This window comes from Topomyia yanbarensis, chromosome 3 (assembly GCF_030247195.1).
Source record: "Topomyia yanbarensis strain Yona2022 chromosome 3, ASM3024719v1, whole genome shotgun sequence".
Lineage (NCBI taxonomy): Eukaryota > Metazoa > Arthropoda > Insecta > Diptera > Culicidae > Topomyia > Topomyia yanbarensis.
In genome coordinates this window covers 232760773-232778665 of record NC_080672.1, presented here as the reverse complement: position 1 = coordinate 232778665, position 17893 = coordinate 232760773, and the positions used below count along the sequence as shown (strand labels likewise).

Sequence of the window (17893 nt, the reverse complement as noted above, 5' to 3'; positions counted from 1 at the left end):
ACAGAGATGTATGACTTCACCCCTTCTCCCCTTGAATATTCCCAAAACTTATGTGCCCCCCTATCTTCTAGTGTTAGTTGATCAATCCGTTCGAATCTGTAATCCTGGCCGTTGATTCCTGATGCCGGAAACTGAAAGTTTATATCCCTACCCCCCCCCCCCCCCCCCCGTTTAGCCTTCCCAAAACTTATGTGCCCCCCTATCTTCTAGCGTTAGTTGATCAATCCGTTCGAATCTGTAATCCTGGCCGTTGATTCCTGATGCCGGAAACTGAAAGTTTATATCCCTACCCCCCCCCCCCCCCCGTTCAGCCTTGTCCACCCTCCCTCCCATGTCTCTGATACACAGATGTATGACTTCACCCCCTTCTCCCCTTGAATATCTTCCCAAAACTTATGTGCCCCCCTATCTTCTAGTTTTAGTTGATCAATATTTAATCTTGTTAAGAAATGCACAACAGTACCACTATTTTAAAATAGCCCTAATTAATTCCCCTTAATCTTGAACCACTCTCTCTAGTTATTTCTAGTTAATAAGCTTGTAAAATGTTCCGCTTAGTTAATAATTAATTTCTCCTACAAACTCCCTTCTAAAAATCATAAAGTGAATTACAATACAAAGAACACACAAAATGACCCGTCTCCCAAATCTTACGAATATTATATTATACCCTCTTTTATATGTATAAGTTAGCTGTAAAGTTTTTTTTTAGTTTCATTATATAAAACAAAATAATATTGAAATGTGTAACCCCCTAGTTTTAAGAAATTCAAAATGTAAAACAATGAAAAAATGGCACCTTTAAGCTAACGCATACGTGCCTTATCAAATAAACAAATTGAAAAAAAAAAAGGATTGCCAATGTAAGAATTTGATTTTGCCAATGCTCAATCTACTACTAAATTTATTCTACATCAATTTGTTCGAACTTTTTCTAGGTTATCCACGATACACAAAACTCTCGCCGAGATACACGCTTGTTTGGAATTATAATATTTTTTTAATTTGTGATCATTTATCATTATTCTCAAAAATGTGGTGGGGGAGCGGAGTTACCCTTTAGACTCCCCCTCCTTCCCTCTGGCTACGTGCCAGCGTGGACTTCAGTCTGATTTGTCCTATTTTTTTGCGAGGATTTCGCAATTAACACGGTTTTTTTTAAATATTCTAAGTTCTTTTGAATGCAAAAGACTTAGAAGATTTTCGGAAAGCTGGTAGAGACGGGTTTGGAAGACTTCTTATGAACCGCACCTCAACAATATGGATATTTTCGGAATGGTCTTGAAGTAGGTACCAGAAATTGATTTTGGACCCTTTTTTAAATCTAAGATGGCGACTTCTGGTTTAGCGAAATTCACTATAACTCAATCAATATGGGTAGCTTAAATTAAACAGTTGAATTTACTTGAATTTTAGCAATGTGTTTAATTTGAATCAATTAAAACCCCCAACTCACCTTACATACATCTCTTTCTTCTCTAAAAATATAAATATTTTACATTTCACTGGTTTATGATTAGATCTTATATTCGAGGATGTTTTGGATGATCGCCCAGATTTTTCATTCGGGAATTTCGGTTAACCGGAAGTTGCTATCTAGAATTCCAAAATGACGTCAAACATCGACATTTGTCTCCTACTCGTCAAAAACCATTCTGAAAATATTCATATTGATGAAGTTGTAGAGAATCTTGCTAAGCCGGAAATTACCATCTTGGATTTCAAAATGGCTTCAAAAATCAATTTTTCATGGACAAACTTGCGCTGAAGATGCAGATTTATTTATTTATTATATACTCGTTAAGACCATTCCGAAAATACCAATATTGATTGGATTATAGCGAATTTCGCTAAACCGGAAGTCGCCATCTTGGATTTCAAAATAGCTCCAAAATCAATTTCTGGCACCTACTCTTCAAGACCATTCCGAAAATACACATATTTATTGGGTTTTAGCAAATTTCGTTAAACCGTAACATACATTTCTGGCACCTAATCGTCAAGACTATTCCGACAATACCCATATTGCACGGGTTGAAGAGAACTTCGCTAAACTGGAAGTCGCCATCTTGGATTTCAAAATGACACCAAAAATCAATTTCTGGTACCTACTCGTCAAGACCATTCCGAAAATACCAATATTGTTGAGGTGCGGGACATAAGAATTCCATACCCGTCTCTTCCATCTTTCCGAACATCTTCTAGATCTGTTGCATTCAAAAGGACTAGGCTTTTTTTTTGCAAAAAACGTGATAATTGCGAAATCCGCGCGAAAAAACTGCCAAAATTCTTCTAAGCTCTTTACATTTAAAAGGACTTAGCATTTTTGTAGGAAAAGTCTAAGTCTTTTGCATTCAAAAGGACTAATTTTTGCAAAAACCGTATTAATTGCGAAATCCGTGCAAAAAAAAACTTTCAAATATATTCTATGTCTTGTGTTGAGTTTTTTTTACGCAGACTTACGAATTAACGTGGTTTTTCGAGGATTTTAGAAATTAACGCGGTTTATCCAATTAACGTGGTTTTTTTAGGCGGTGCGTATCCCCTGCGTAAAAAAAACTTGGGTGTAATACATTTTCATTATACATGACATGACAACTATATTCAAGAAAAGAAATCAATATTGGAGTTCTAAAATTTTGTGAAAGAAAAAGACCAAATCGAACACTTGAACCAGTAATCAGCGGTTTGAGTTTGGTCGTCTTGATCAGCTGGTAGGAGAAGCAGGATAATGTTCGCATAATGTATAGGAAGGATACTTTATGCCCAAATGGTCTAAACACCAAAAATGGTTTGGTTAAAATCTCGATGTTTCATGCATTTTGAAGATATTTGACATCCCAAATTCGAATTCGATTTTTTTTAGTTCCTTCTTATATGGGAATTTCATGTGACCGGACGATGAACAGTTTATATTTCCGGAACCATACAACCGATCCGTACGAAATTTTGTTGCAGGAAAATATACCTTTAATTTGAGGCATTTGTGATAATCGGCCAAACCATCACCGAGAAACTGATAATAGCAAAAATAACCCGAGAATAGTGAAAAACTGTATTTGAGCGCAATGAAATCATACAACTGCGCGTCAATTAGCAACCATTACCATCCTACCCGATGCGAGGCAAAGAGCACACTGACGCCAAAACTTCGTTGACGGTACACGCATTCTTGAAAGAAGCTTATACACCAGGTAAAAGAAACGAAAGAGATAGCATGTCTGGGTGCCGACCACGTGTTGTGATAATGGGAATTTATTTTAGCCAACTGCATGCCCCCACCATCATGCCAAGAATGAATGAGGTGCGCGATTGACAGATCTGTATGCGTACCGCGCAGTGCTACCAAAAGTACAGATTTTTCTATAAAGCTGCAGATTATTTGAATTGTATAGGTACAGATTAAAATGATGACTAAGGAAACTACAGCATGGTACATATTTTTGGAGATAAAATGGTACAACAATAGTTTTATTTGACATTTCTAATACTAAGTAATATTGAGAAATTGTATATAGGATATATAAATTTACGGAAACTGTTTTTCTTTGGTGTGTAATACAAATTTATTTTGTAGTTGGACTATTCCAAACAAATGATTTGCTGGTCAATGACCCTATAATTGAAACCTTAACAATAGAACACATGATTTTTGCACTAAGAACTCAGTGTTCTTTGTTTATTATTGACGGAAAAATAAAGCAAGATGGGAAAGGTTGTTGTAAAAAAGGCCAAATCAACCAAACATTATTCAACCAGCAAATGTTTGCATTAACTTTCTTATTGCTGTAAATTTCAGTACAAATTTTCTAAAAAAGTAATTCGATTTTTTTTATTCCCGGTAAATAATATAAAATGTGGCATCACTGGTACCAGCTTTTTGCCTTTCTCAATAGAAAGGTATTGCAATTGCTCTGAAAACCGACTTTTTAACGGAGGCCCGGAGGGCCGAGTGACATATACCATTCGATTCAGTTCGTCGAGTTCGGCAAATGTCTGTGTGTGTATGTATGTGTGTATGTATGTATGTGTGTATGTGCGTATGTGTGTGTATGTGACCAAAAATGTCACTCATTTTTCTCAGAGATGGCTGAACCGATTTTGACAAACGTAGTCTCAAATGAAAGGTGCAACGTTCCCATAGGCTGCTATTGAATTTCTAATGGATCCGACTTCCGGTTCCGGAATTACAGGGTGATGAGTACGAACACGCAGAAAATGTCGATTTTAATAAATTCTGCAATGAATGTATAAAGGTGAATTTCTTTCCAAAATATGATCACAACTGCTTCGATTTGTAGTATTAGGTCACTAACATCCATTCAAAGTCTATTTGGCCACATTGGCCACCATCATCGGTTCCGGAAGCCCCGGCGGAAGTATCTAAATTCAGAATAACAGTCACATGGGTTTCTCGGAGATGGCTAGACCGATTCGACTAAACTTGGCCTCAAATGAAAGGTATTGCGTCCCCGTAAATGGCTATTTAATTTCATCCCGATCCGACTTCCGGTTCCGGAGTTACAGGCTGTGGCGTGCGATCACATAGCAAATTGTGATTCAAACCGATACTCCGATGAAAGCAAAAAAGGTAAAAATTTTGCTAAAATGTCTCTCAAACAACTTAAATTTGCTGTTCTAGGTCACCGACGGCCAACCAAACTTTCGTTGACTACCTTGACCACCATAGACGGTTCCGGAAGTGCCCGGGAAAAGCGGCCATCTTTCAAAATTTACGAACTCACATCAGTTTCCCGAAAATGGTTGGGCCGATTTTCACAAACTTAGTCCCAAATGATAGCTATAATATCCCCATAGATGTCAATAAAATTTCGCACGGATCGCTTATATGGGTCCGGAAATATAGACTAAATCGTCCGGTCACATATGAAATTCCCATATAAGCCGGAACTCAATTTTTTTTTTCAAAGGGGGGACCTCATGAAATTTCAGAAATCGAATTCGTATTTTTGATGCCAAACATCTTTAAAATGCATGAAACGTCGAGATTTTATGTTATCTCGAAAAAATTTTTTTTCTAAAAATCGACTTTTTGGGACTTTGCCGATTTCGCACCTTTTTGCCTTTCTCATATAAAGAAAGGCTATGCAATCACTGTAAAAATCGACTTTTTAACCGAGGCCCGGAGGGCCGAGTGTCATACACCATTCGATTCAGTTCGTCGAGATCGGCAAATGTCTGTGTGTGTATGTATGTGTGTGTGTATCATTTAAACTCACACAATTTTCTCAGAGATGGCTGAACCGATTTTCGCAAACTTAGGTTCATATGAAAGGTATAACGCTCCCATAAGCTGCTATTGAATTTTTAGTTGATCCGACTTCCGGTTCCGGAGTTACGGGTTGAAGAGTGCGGTCACACAGCAAATTCCCATATAAACTGGTACCACCATGATGTTCAAATGATGTAAAACATATTAAAATTGATGTAACATTACTCTAGTTTGCGGGTCTGGATCACTAATGATCAGTCAAAGCAGCTTTGACCACATTGGCCACCTATGACGGATCATGACGCCCCCGGAGAACCAGCCAAGTTTCTAAGCTAATATCACACCCATTCCCCAACGAATTCTCTACCGATTTTTACAAACTTGATTTCAAAAGAAAGATACAGTAATACCATTGACTGTTGCTGAATTTCATTCGGTTCTGACTCTTGCTTCCGAAGTTACAGGGGTGTTAGTAAGGATACACTGGAATTTCCCATATAAATCGGTACAATCGTAATACCTCAGAGGCTAAAAACTATTGAAATGGTCACCAAATTACTTCTAATCGCAGATCTAGATCACTGATTGCCAATCAAACATACTTTGAATATATTGTCCACTATCGACGATTCCGGAAGTCCGGAATTCCGGGCATATTCCACAATTAAAGTCACATCGGTTCTTCGGTGATGACTGAACCGATTTTCTCAAACCAATTCTCAAATGAAAGGCAAAATATGCAGTTGAGTATTGCGTCGCTGCCACCTCCCCCCCCCACCTTGCCCTTACACCTCCCTCCTTCATCACTCCTCTCGCCTTGGACCACCCTCACGCCCGCATTTCCTTCATCCACCCCGTATACCGAAATAAGATGAAGGATTTCTGCCGCATCCTCCACTCCCACTCTACTAACTCCCCATTCCCTCCACTTTCAAACCCATTCCACCAACATTTCAAAATATAATCACATGAAGATAACATTGAACTCATGCTGATTAAGCTAATTAAATATTATTCTTTTGCCTTTCTCATATAGAAAGGTTATGCAATTGCTCCAAAAACCGACTTTCTAACCGAGGCCCGGAGGGCCGAGTCTCATATAACATTCGACTCAGTTCGCCGAGATCGCAAAATATCTGTGTGTATGTATGTGTGTATGTGTGTATGTATGTATGTATGTATGTATGTATGTATGTATGTATGTATTTTTACAAACTAAGATTCAAATGAAAAGTATAATATTCCCATAGGTTGCTATTGAATTTCATTTTCAACCGACATCTTGTTCCGGATTACGAGTTGAAGAGTATGGTTACAAAACAAAATTTGTTGATTTATCCACATCGGTTTCTCGGAATTTTCTGAACCGATTTTGACAAACTTGATTTTAAAAGAAAGGTCCATTAGCTGCTGTTGAATTTTGTGTGGATCCGAGTTCTGGTTCCTGAATTACAGGGTGATACGTACGATCACGCAGCAAATCCCGATTCTAACGAATTTTGCGATGAATGTAAAAAGGTGAAATTTTTTTCCAAAATGTACACAACTGTTGAATTTGAAGATCTAGGTCCCCAACAGTCATTCAAAGTCTCTTTGGCCACACTGGCCACCATCGACGGATCCGGAAGCATCCAAATTCAGAATAACGGTTATATTGGTGTTTCTCGAAAATGGCTAGACCGATTTGATCAACTTAGTCTCAAATGAAAGGTGTTGCGTCCCCAGATACTGATATTAAATTCCATCTCCATCCGACTTCCGGCCCCGGAGTTACGGGTTGTGGAGTGCGATCACATAGAAAACTCCGATTCAAACCGATACCGCGATGAATGCAAAAAGGTGCTCTTATATATACTTACCAAGTGTAATAAGAATGAAAGACATTTCCATAATGTTATATTGTACGAACCAGCTATTAAATCATAGTTTGGAGAAATGAAAAAGGCACAATTGCACCTCTAGATGGATTAAAACAGGTTTTTTAGGTTCTCTTTGCCGCTCAGCAGCGAAAGGGGAATAGGTGGCGCAGCTCTCCAACGTGCAATGTTGCATCCGAAGTTTTGTATCACAACAGAGCAAAACTTTCTCTTTTGCTCACCGAAAAAAATCGCGGCAGCCATATTTAACTCAACAATTTGGTCATCGATGACCAATTGTTGAGTAATGTTGAATTCCAAAACACGCCTGTTGTTTCTCCTGTCGCCAACCCATCGTCCTACCGCAAGAGGATGTGTGCATCGTGCATGTAAGAATCGCGATTGAGCGAGCGAGAGAAATATTCTGATGCACAGGAGCTGTTACCCGAGATCGGAAAAACGGGATACCACTGTGTGAATGTGAGAGTGTATGATGAGTATGGATCGACGAGCAAAAATGTATCGGCCTCGCAGCGATGCCAACCTTCCAGTTTAAACTGGATTCTTCCAGTTTTTTTTACAACATCCAGTCAAACAGATAATCGGAAAAATCTTCCAGTTTTTTTAAATTTGAGCCAATTTTATCCAGTTTTTTTTTTAAATATACATTTATTTAGTTTTTTTTCTCAAAAATTGTAACTTGATTCATAGACTATGCTATATTTCACCCTAAAGCTAAGTATGCACCTCTTGCGAAATGAAATTTCCTATACAAAACCTATGCATAAAAAACGTTGCGAAATGTTCGCGAAAAAAAATTTCGTTACCATTTCGTAAGCGGTACGCAGCTCTCGCGAAAACGATAACGAAAAATGAAGTTAGCTGAGACACGGTTCGACAAACGATAAGTTTCATAATACTTCCGCGAGACAGCGCTGCTTTCTATGCGCTGTCACCAAGGCAAACTTTTTCCTTGCGAAATAATGGTCAGCGGTATTATTTCGCAAGGGGGCTCGCGAAATTTTGACAGGTTGCAATGAAAAATATAAAAAACACAAGATTGGTAATTTTTTTGTATTTTTTCATCGCAACCTGCCAAAATTTCGTAGTTTAGATTCAATATTTCGAATTTGAATGGTAAGTTAAAAAATATTACTGGAAGTTTTTCTAGTTTTAAAGAATTAAATTTAAATAATCAATGTTATTTACAGCACACCCGAACAAAGCAAATCAGCTCAACTAATCTTGTCTCAACATCCTGGATCTGGCAATCAGCCAACCAACATTAAATCGATACAACCGCAGCAGCACCAACAACTCCAAATCCAGCAACAGCCAACAACTCCTCAAAAAAGGACCACATAGCAATTACTGCTCAAACGAACAACAGGAGTATACGAATGATGGACACATCGGAAAACATTTATTCGGCACATTCTGCCTTAAAACTTGTCTGCCACTATTTTTACCAGCGGTTACCTTCCTAATTTAGAGAAATCGGAGTCATGCACAAACGTCATATTCCACCCTTGGTTCCTACCAGTTCCTTGCATGAAAATATCACTTCCTCCACAGTGCTCGTGATTCCATTCCAGCAGCAGCAAGCAATCACTATTCGAGTGCTTATCGCCAACATTTCACAGCAAGCTCAGCAGCAGAACCACCCTCAACCATAACATCAGAAAATTAAGGTTTCCTCCAGACCATGACCATCATCCTAAAGGTCGGTAGCAATAACGTTCAGCCGACGGTACAACCTGGTCAGCAACCGCAATTAGTGCAATAGATCCAAGCCAAATGTAGAAGACCATTGACCAACTGCAAAAAAAAAATAGCAACAGCACATTCAAACACAGTAGCAGCAGCATACTATACTGTACCATGCGGTGTGCAGGAGGACTTTTTTATTCAGTTGGTGCGGCAAGGTGAGACATTTTTATTACCTTTTTTATTTCGAAAGGATCATTACCGTGTTTAGTACATTGTAATGTAATACCCTATTCTTCTTTAAAAAGCTCGAGTTCACTCATTTACGGATATTTTTATTATGATTTTTTTCAGATAGAACACCAACAACATAATATCATGGTAATCACCCAGCAAGAGAACGCAGTGATAATGGGCCAACAGAAAACACAACATCAAGATGCTCGGAAAAGACTTTCTCTTTCGGTATGTATTTACCAGTAGCATCCCTCCTCCAAACATTCCTTTGCATATCTAGATGTCCTTATCAATTTACAGAACAAACATAATGTCACGTCATGTTCAATCGGCTGACCGTTTGGAATAAGCGCTCATCATCGGTTTCATGGCAGGGAAGTGAGCAGGCAAAAGAAGGCATCGTTTTTTCGGCAAGGTCGCTCTGGTCAAAATTTCAGCGAATTGCAAGGAATAAACCACCCGAGGGACAGTACCCGTGCTGATTCAGGACGATTTTCCATACTTTGTACCTTGCTATTGAATTTTAATACCAAATCGAAACGATGGCAAGTGCTGCCGATAACTGGGTCAAAAAGACGACGGATCAAGAAATTTCTGCGCTCGGTAAGTGTATTTTTGTTATAACCTATTTTTGAAGCGATCATTGGGATGCGATTTGAATTTTTCTTTTCAATACAAATAGGTTAACGAACTGAGTTCACATCACCAAGGATAAGGATTCAGAGCCGGCGGCTGGCAGTCCAGAGAAAGAAAATGCGGAAAAACCTAGTTCACCGGCAGTAGAACCAAAGCTGCACCTGCTGTATTGAGTTCGGTAGCTACGGAAATTCTGACTCTAGCAGCTCCTGAAGAAAAACAAGCTGCAAGAGAAAATGGAGAAACAGCTTCCTCCGCGGAAGATGCAGGGGCATTCAAGTAAGTCGAAATCTGCAGAAAATTTTGATTTGGACATAAGGAACATTGAGAGCCTCTCTTTGTTTACTTTCTCTTTCGATTATTATGACGTCACTATAACATTTTGCACTAATTTTCCAGTACATAGCCGATGGTTTTTACTAAAATATTAGGCAAAGAGTTGAGTACTAAATATTGAAACGACCGAGTAATAAACAGAAAAGAAAGAACCCAAAGAAAATCTCATTGTTGCTTACGTCCTATTCTAAATTTTCTCCCGAAATATTTAGTATCAGCTTTGAAATTAAATATCCATGACTAATCTTTTAGCCCGGCGGATGCAAGTTTGCTATTAAAAGATGTTCGCTAAGGTCTAGTAGAATCAAAGCTGGATCTGGAGGTGCGGCGGAAGGATTCTTCTTCGCCGGTTGGTTGGTTAACGCCGGTTGGTTGGTTGGTTGGTTGGGAACAGAAAAACCCGCGGCCTTCGTGCTGGCAATGCTCAGTTGAGTCCATCAGTTAAAAAACTATCTGCAGGTGATTTGCCTTTCCCCCACGTATGAGCTAGCAATTCAGAAGGGGGAAGTAGCTTGCAAAATGGCAAAGTTTTGTCCGGAAATCAAACTTCCTTACGCCGTTCGCGGTGAGGAGACCGTCAAAGGGGCGAAGCTGACTAATCATATCATCATCGGAACACTCGGCAAGCTAATGGACTGGGGTATAAAGTTCAGGACGTACGACCTAGTTTTCCCTTTTTGTACTGGACGAGGCGGGTGTTATGGTCGGTGTTCTTGGCCACGTACGAGCGCGAGGTGATGGAGTTTGCCGAGTACATCGTACCCAATCCGTTCGTCATTCGGCAGGCGCGGGAGCAAGAATCGCGCGATAACATCAAACAGTACTACGTCAAGTGCCGCAACCAGGACGAGAAATTGTGTGATTACCGTCGGACAAGCGATCATTTTCTGTCATATGATGTATAGGACAGTTGTAAACTCCAAGTAAACTTATTTTCAGAACTGTTAATCGATCGAAACAGGTACGCAAAACGGCCGGTTGGTTGACCGGCAGGATGTCCCAGGATGGTCACTCGGTAACGGTACTGTCCGGTGATCTAACGGTGGAGCAACGGTTGGACGCTCTGGATCGATTCCGAACCGGACTAGAGAAGGTACAGATTATAACGAACGTTTTGTCCAGGGGTAAGTTCCACCACTTGATTCTGGCTGCAGCACCAGGTTACGGAGAGATTCTTTCGTCTTAGGTATCGACGTCGAACAGGTGACCATTGTCGTCAACTTCGACCTGCCGATGGATCAGCAGGGACGAGCCGATTGCGAAACATATCTACATCGAATTAGACGCACCGGTAGATTCGGTAAGTGTGACTCATTTTTGTGATCCTATAGATTGTATTTCTTCCAACTTCTTTAACAGAACGGAATCACCATCAACCTAGTGGGCAGTGATCGAAGCATGATGATTTGCAGATCAATCGAAAAACACTTCCGGAAAAGATTCAGTTGCTAGACGCGGAGAACTCGGACGAAATTGAAAATATCGGATCGTAAAGTGTTTTCGACCAGCTACTGGTGAAAGGCGTAGGAGCTTTTTTTTGGGTCATACTTGTTTTGATTCTGAATTTATAATTTTATATTTTTTTTAATTTTTTGTTCTTCCTTGACCTGACATAAGGTATACAAATGTAACCAACAGGGTATCGTAAGCTAATAAATTTACAATTACAATTACAATTTAGCTCTACCCAGTTCTATCCAAACATTTGAAAAGGGCCTAACTGCAAAATGTAACAAATTGAATTTTCATGTTTTCCATTAACAAATATCTACCCGAGCACGTACATAACGCAACATTTGATTATGAAGAATTTTGATAGCGATTTTACAACAATTTATAAAAGCGCCTAATTGATTTTTATGACCGAACTGATTATGAAAGGACCTAACTGATTGAAAAGTGCCTAACTAGCAATACACTCGTTTTAAATGGATTATAACTGATTGTAAAAGGCTTATAATATCTTTTCCATAATTTACATACAGGGCCAATCTGATTTTATGATGTTCAGTGGGGTCAATCTGACCATCAAATTAGAATTCAGTTAATTCGTCTAACTTTCGGTGTAATATCAGACTTGAACAGCATTTTTGTGTGAGGTATAACTGCCGCTGGAAGCATAATTGTCCCATGTGCTATGGGAATCCCTATACACATGGGACAATTATGCTTCTAGCGGCAGTATACTGCGAAACGCGATAATACAAACCCGGTCGCAAACGTGATCATTCACACACACACCGGCACCCACCGTCTAGCATACAAAAAAGCAGCCTGGTGATTAAGTAAACGTGCTATAGCACATACGGTATTCTTGAAGTACAGCAGTTGTTGATCCGATTCACAGTGATCACCTTCCATACAAAAGTCGGACAAAACCTCAAAAGTGGCCCGAATTTGATGAAAACTTCACATTAAGGTAATTTTGTGACGCTGAATTCATATTTGATGTTTATTTTTTTTGTTTTTTATTACCTCAAAATTTTGGCACTTAGGGTGGTTCGAAAATTCAACATTTACGAATATAAAGTGCTCTAATTCCAAAAATTCATTTTCAAAAAATTAGACGCGGTGAATTTTTTAGCAGAATACACATTTTTTCAATTGTTGATAATGATAAGACACATCTATAAATTATATTGCGAACCCTGGGTAGTCAAAGGCTACCATGCGTCTCCTTCAGACGTATTATGAAAAATCACCTTTTTTCATACCTCGGGGCAGAAAGGGGCAAAACAAGATATTCATTTTTGGAAAGTGCACTAATTTTCAAGTATCGTGAGCAACAACCGATCTTTCCGAACCGTTTCAAAAAAAAAGTACAGCCACTATGAACATTGTAACTTTAAACTATTGCTAGATTTATTATTTGTTTTTCATGTCTGAGCGAGAAGAAAGACTTGTATCGACTAAATCGAATGTCAGCTATAAGTCCAGCGAATAACCTTTCACATGAAATCAGTTTGATCCCAATCGGAATCTTAACTAAAAAGATATATTCATTTGAATAACTTATGTTTGAAAATAGTTTTAATCAGAATTCATTATCTATTTCACCTTTGAAGTCATGTAAAAAATCGAACTATCGTCCTCGGGACTTAATATTTCGAGAAGACTCTATTCAACCTGTTAAGAAACAGAGAAAAATGTTAAATCATGAAAAATCAAAAATAAAATCTTGAGGTTTTGTCCGGCTAGGCGACACTGTGCGATTGGTTGACGACTCGTTTGACCTTCGGTTTCGTTAAGTGACCAATTTAGTTATATAATCCAGTGATTCGGAATCACGATTCAGACCATGGAACACTTACCCAGGATTTCTTAAACCTTCTCTAGTGTTTCATGCAATAAGAATTACCACGAATTACTTATGGCAATAAATTTCAATTACGATTCTCACAATTGTTATACCAAAAATAGGTTTGTATCCGTACTGATTATTGGTAGCATTCACTGAACTTCCAGAACCTTTAGTAGTAGCCATTGTTATCAGAATCGATTTTTAACGTCAGCCAAAGTTTAAAGCCTAGGGTTTGGTTCGACCTGAAACCGATTGAGTCGGAGTCGGTTGTTATATTTGCGCTGGAATCCATTCCGGATTCCGAAACGTGTTTCGAAAGGTAGTTTCCCCGAGGTGAAAGCGGTAAAGGCGGCCAAGGCAATCAGATTTGCTTCTTAATGGTCAAACGCCGATTTAGATTTACGATTCGGACAATTACAATAGATTTGGTTTGAGCGAATTTCGATCATTTCCCTGGGTCTTCTAGAACCGGCAGAAGCAGCCAATTTAGATAGAAAATGGCCAGCCAATGATTTAAATTTCCGATTGCAGGAATTGTGCTGTCTAAATTGGTCAGACTGAACTTCCCCGAGACATCCGGAACCGTCACATATAAGCATTATGATTCTTCATGCTCGAAATACGATTCACGCTGAGTACGTCACTTCCCTGAGAGCTTCATGAATGGCAAATAGGTTTACAATTGTTACCGATTTCATGCATATCAGTGATGAATTAATAAAATACCTCATTTAAAACATTCAAATGACAGCAGAAATATAAAAAAGAAATAAACAAACAACAGCTGATGTCGTTTTTCAGTTATCAAAAGCGACATCTAACAGCAAACACACAGACTAGTTTTCGCGAGCAAATGTCAAAATTCCGCACGGAAGAAGGAAAAATATTTCGCGACCCCATTTCGCAAGAGGTGCATACTAAGCTTAAGGAGGAAAATTTGGTAAAAACCAAAATTTCTCGCTAGGGTGAAAATTTGTTGGTAAAAACCAGTCTTTGTACAGGATGGCACAAATCCTTATTTCATACTGTGTTGCGTTTCGGCTTCGCCTCATCAGAAACTAACACTAACTTATTGTCGGAATAGATTAGCGCCGGCTTGACGCAAACTAAAATACACTTTGTGTTTCGACTGATCAAACGTGATGTCCCGTTCGAGCAGAAGTTCTGTTTATGCCGAAGAGACACAGTGAAACCGAAACTTGTCTTGGCTTAACCGTAACATACATTTCTGGCACCTAATCGTCAAGACTATTCCGACAATACCCATATTGCATGGGTTGAAGAGAATTTCGCTAAACCGGAAGTCACCATCTTGGATTTCAAAATAACACCAAAAATCAATTTCTGGTACCTACTCGTCAAGACCATTCCGAAAATACCAATATTGTTGAGGTGCGGGACATAAGAAGTCCATACCCGTCTCTTCCATCTTTCCGAACATCTTCTAGATCTGCTGCATTCAAAAGGACTAGGCATATTTTTTGCAAAAAACGTGATAATTGTGAAATCCGCACGAAAAAACTGCCAAAATTCTTCTAAGTTCTTTACATTTAAAAGGACTTAGCATTTTTGTAGGAAAAGTCTAAGTCTTTTGCATTCAAAAGGACTTATTTTTGCAAAAACCGTATTAATTGCGAAATCCGTGCAAAAAAAAAACTTTTAAAAATATAAGTCTTGTGTTGAGAGTTTTTTTACACGGACTTTCGAATTAACGCGGTTTTTACGAGGATTTTTGAATAAACGCGGTTTTTCCAATTACCGTGGTTTTTTTACACGGTACGAATCCCCCGCGTAAAAAAACCTAGGTGTAATACATTTTCATTATACATGACAAGACAACTATATTCAAGAAAAGAAATCAATATTCGAGTTCTAAAATTTTGTAAAAGAAAAAGACCAAATCGAACACTTGAACCAGTAATCAGCGGTTTGAGTTTGGTCGTCTTGATCAGCTGGTAGGAGAAGCAGGATAATGTTCGCATAATGTATAGGAAGGATACTTTATGCCCAAATGGTCTAAACACCAAAAATGGTTTGGTTAAAATCTCGATGTTTCATGCATTTTAAAGATATTTGTCATCCCAAATTCGAATTCGATTTCTTAGATTTTTTTTAGTTCCTTCTTATATGGGAATATCATGTGACCGGACGATTAACAGTTTATATTTCCGGAACCATACAAACGATCCGTACGAAATTTTGTTGCAGGAAAATATACCTTTAATTGTGATAATCGGCCAAACCATCACCGAGAAACTGATAATAGCAAAAATAACCCCAGAATAGTGAAAAACTGTATTTGAGAGCCTTGAAAACTTGAATTGAATGCCCTATTTATCATACAACTGCGCGCATCAATTAGCAACCATTACCACCAAAACTTCGTTGACGGTACTCGCATTCTTGAAAGAAGCTTATACAACAGGTAAAAATAGCGAAAAGCGGACCCTACACGAGACAAGAATATTGTCTATAAAAATATTGTCAAGACAGCTTCAATACGTCAATCCCATTTGAATCCTACAGAATCAATATTTTCAAAATGTCCTTGCACGATCAATATATTGATCAATAATTGGTTTATTGTCAATATTTCTGCTCGTGTAGGGTCCGCTAAAGAAATAGCAAGCCTGGGTGCCGACCACGTGTTGTGAGAATGGGAATTTATTTCAGCCAACTGCATGCCCCCACCATCATGCCAAGAACGAATGAGCGCGATTGACAGCTCTATTGCTCTGTATGCGTACCGCGCAGTGCTACCAAAAGTACAAATTTTTCTATAGAGCTGCAGATTATTTGAATTGTATAGGTACAGATTACAATGATGTCTAAGGAAACTACTGCATGGTACATATGTTTGGAGATAAAATGGTAAAACAATAGTTTTAATTGACATTTATAATACTAAATAATATTGAGAACTTGTATATAGGTTATATAAATTTACGGAAACTGCTTTTCTTTGGTGTGTAATACAAATATATTTTGTAATTTGACTATTCCAAACAAATGATTTGCTGGCGAATGAACTTATGATTGAAACCTTAACAATAGAACAAATGATTTTTGCACTAAAAACTCAGTGTTCTTTATTTATTATGGACATTCCAACGTCGACTGTGGCTTTTTATGTTGACATAAAAACGCATTTTTCTTCGTTGGTCTACCGAATAACCTCTTCAAAATTCCTTGATCCCTGATGCAATAAACCACAAGAAACAGTTCTAGCTAAATAAAGGATCAAAATATTTGTTTATTTCGAAGATATCCTGTCCTAATTTTTTTTGAGCGTAGTTCAGGTCGAACAATATGGCGCTCTTGGACATTGCAGTATTTTAGTAAGAATATCTTCGGAATACTCTGAAAGATCGCGCTCAACATACCTTGTTCCCTTCGCAGGAAGTGTATGGACACATCGAAAACCTACTTTTCTGCAGAAAATGACTGTGGAGTAAAGTTTCCTATCTAAAAGAAACAAGTCCATTGCCTTTTGTTTACACTGCCTTTGGCAACACTAAGGTATTTGCAAAATTTGTATGCGCAATGTGTATTTCGTGTATATGGCATTAAAATTGAATATTGAACGATTATAAAGATGTACATTACAATATTGTAAGCTTGGTATGTGGAACAGTTCATATAAATTAAATTTTGTTTTGAAGAAAATAACAATAATTATAATAATGATAATAATTTATTCATATTTGCATAGTAAAAATGTAAATTGTGATACAAATATTTGACCATCATCATTTTTCATTTCTGACACTGTGGAATCATGCTGCGTGAATTCATTTCTCATGGCTAGCTAGACATAGTTGCTCCTGGTGATATACGCCTCAGCTGACATGTTGTACGCCTCAGCTGATGTCAAGCCATGTATCTAGATATCTATTTGAAAAGAAATTATGACGATTCGATAGACTAGGTGCGTATTGAATAATAATATTGTGCAGTTTTTAGTTTCTAATAAAATACAATAATTAGCTGAACTAATGGCAGTATGGCAGCATTTGACTGTTTCTGATACGGATTATTATGATTACAAACTAGGTTCATAATTTGATCAACCATGATTTTGTATTCCTCGTCAGTCAACATTAGTTTCTTGTAAATTTATCAATTATGAATTGTTTCAATGAGCTTGTATGTAAGATCTTGGAGCTGCAGGCTTTCTGTAGAACTGGGACATACTATTTCAATGTATTTCGCTGTCAATTCGGCATATATGACAATCAATGCTGTAATTCTACTACTAATAATAAATGTTCCTTGTCTGTACTTCAACACTTGTTGACTAGTTTTTCTCTGCTGTACCACCAACCGGGATTGAATAATTTGTTTATAATTATTTATACTCATAGCAATGCCAAGCCAACAGAAAACCGCAGGACTCACGTGACTATCCAACTCCCACTAAGAATACTTATTGTGACGATACAGAACACTTCGTAGAGATAGGTTAGTTTGCACTGGTTTATTTTTCCGGGGGTATATCTATCACATATCCAAACCCTCTTTGGTTTTGTAAATATAAGCATGATGGTTTTTTATGACCATCAGTATCCGTGCTTCAGGCCGCAATCA

General features: G+C 38.2%; 1 protein-coding gene, 1 long non-coding RNA gene and 1 pseudogene across 2 annotated transcripts in view; 2 read left to right on the top strand and 1 right to left on the bottom strand.

Moving 5' to 3' along the window:
* Positions 1-17893, bottom strand: part of LOC131692818 (solute carrier family 22 member 13) — a 1403565-nt gene that overhangs the window by 1368634 nt on the left and 17038 nt on the right. The gene's annotated exons all lie outside the window — the stretch shown is intronic.
* LOC131692820 (uncharacterized) lies at positions 8930-9517 on the top strand. The gene is made up of 3 exons (XR_009306069.1): positions 8930-9014; positions 9151-9261; positions 9334-9517. It is a non-coding gene; the product is annotated as an uncharacterized LOC131692820 (long non-coding RNA).
* LOC131692606 (DEAD-box helicase Dbp80-like) lies at positions 10525-11396 on the top strand (annotated as a pseudogene).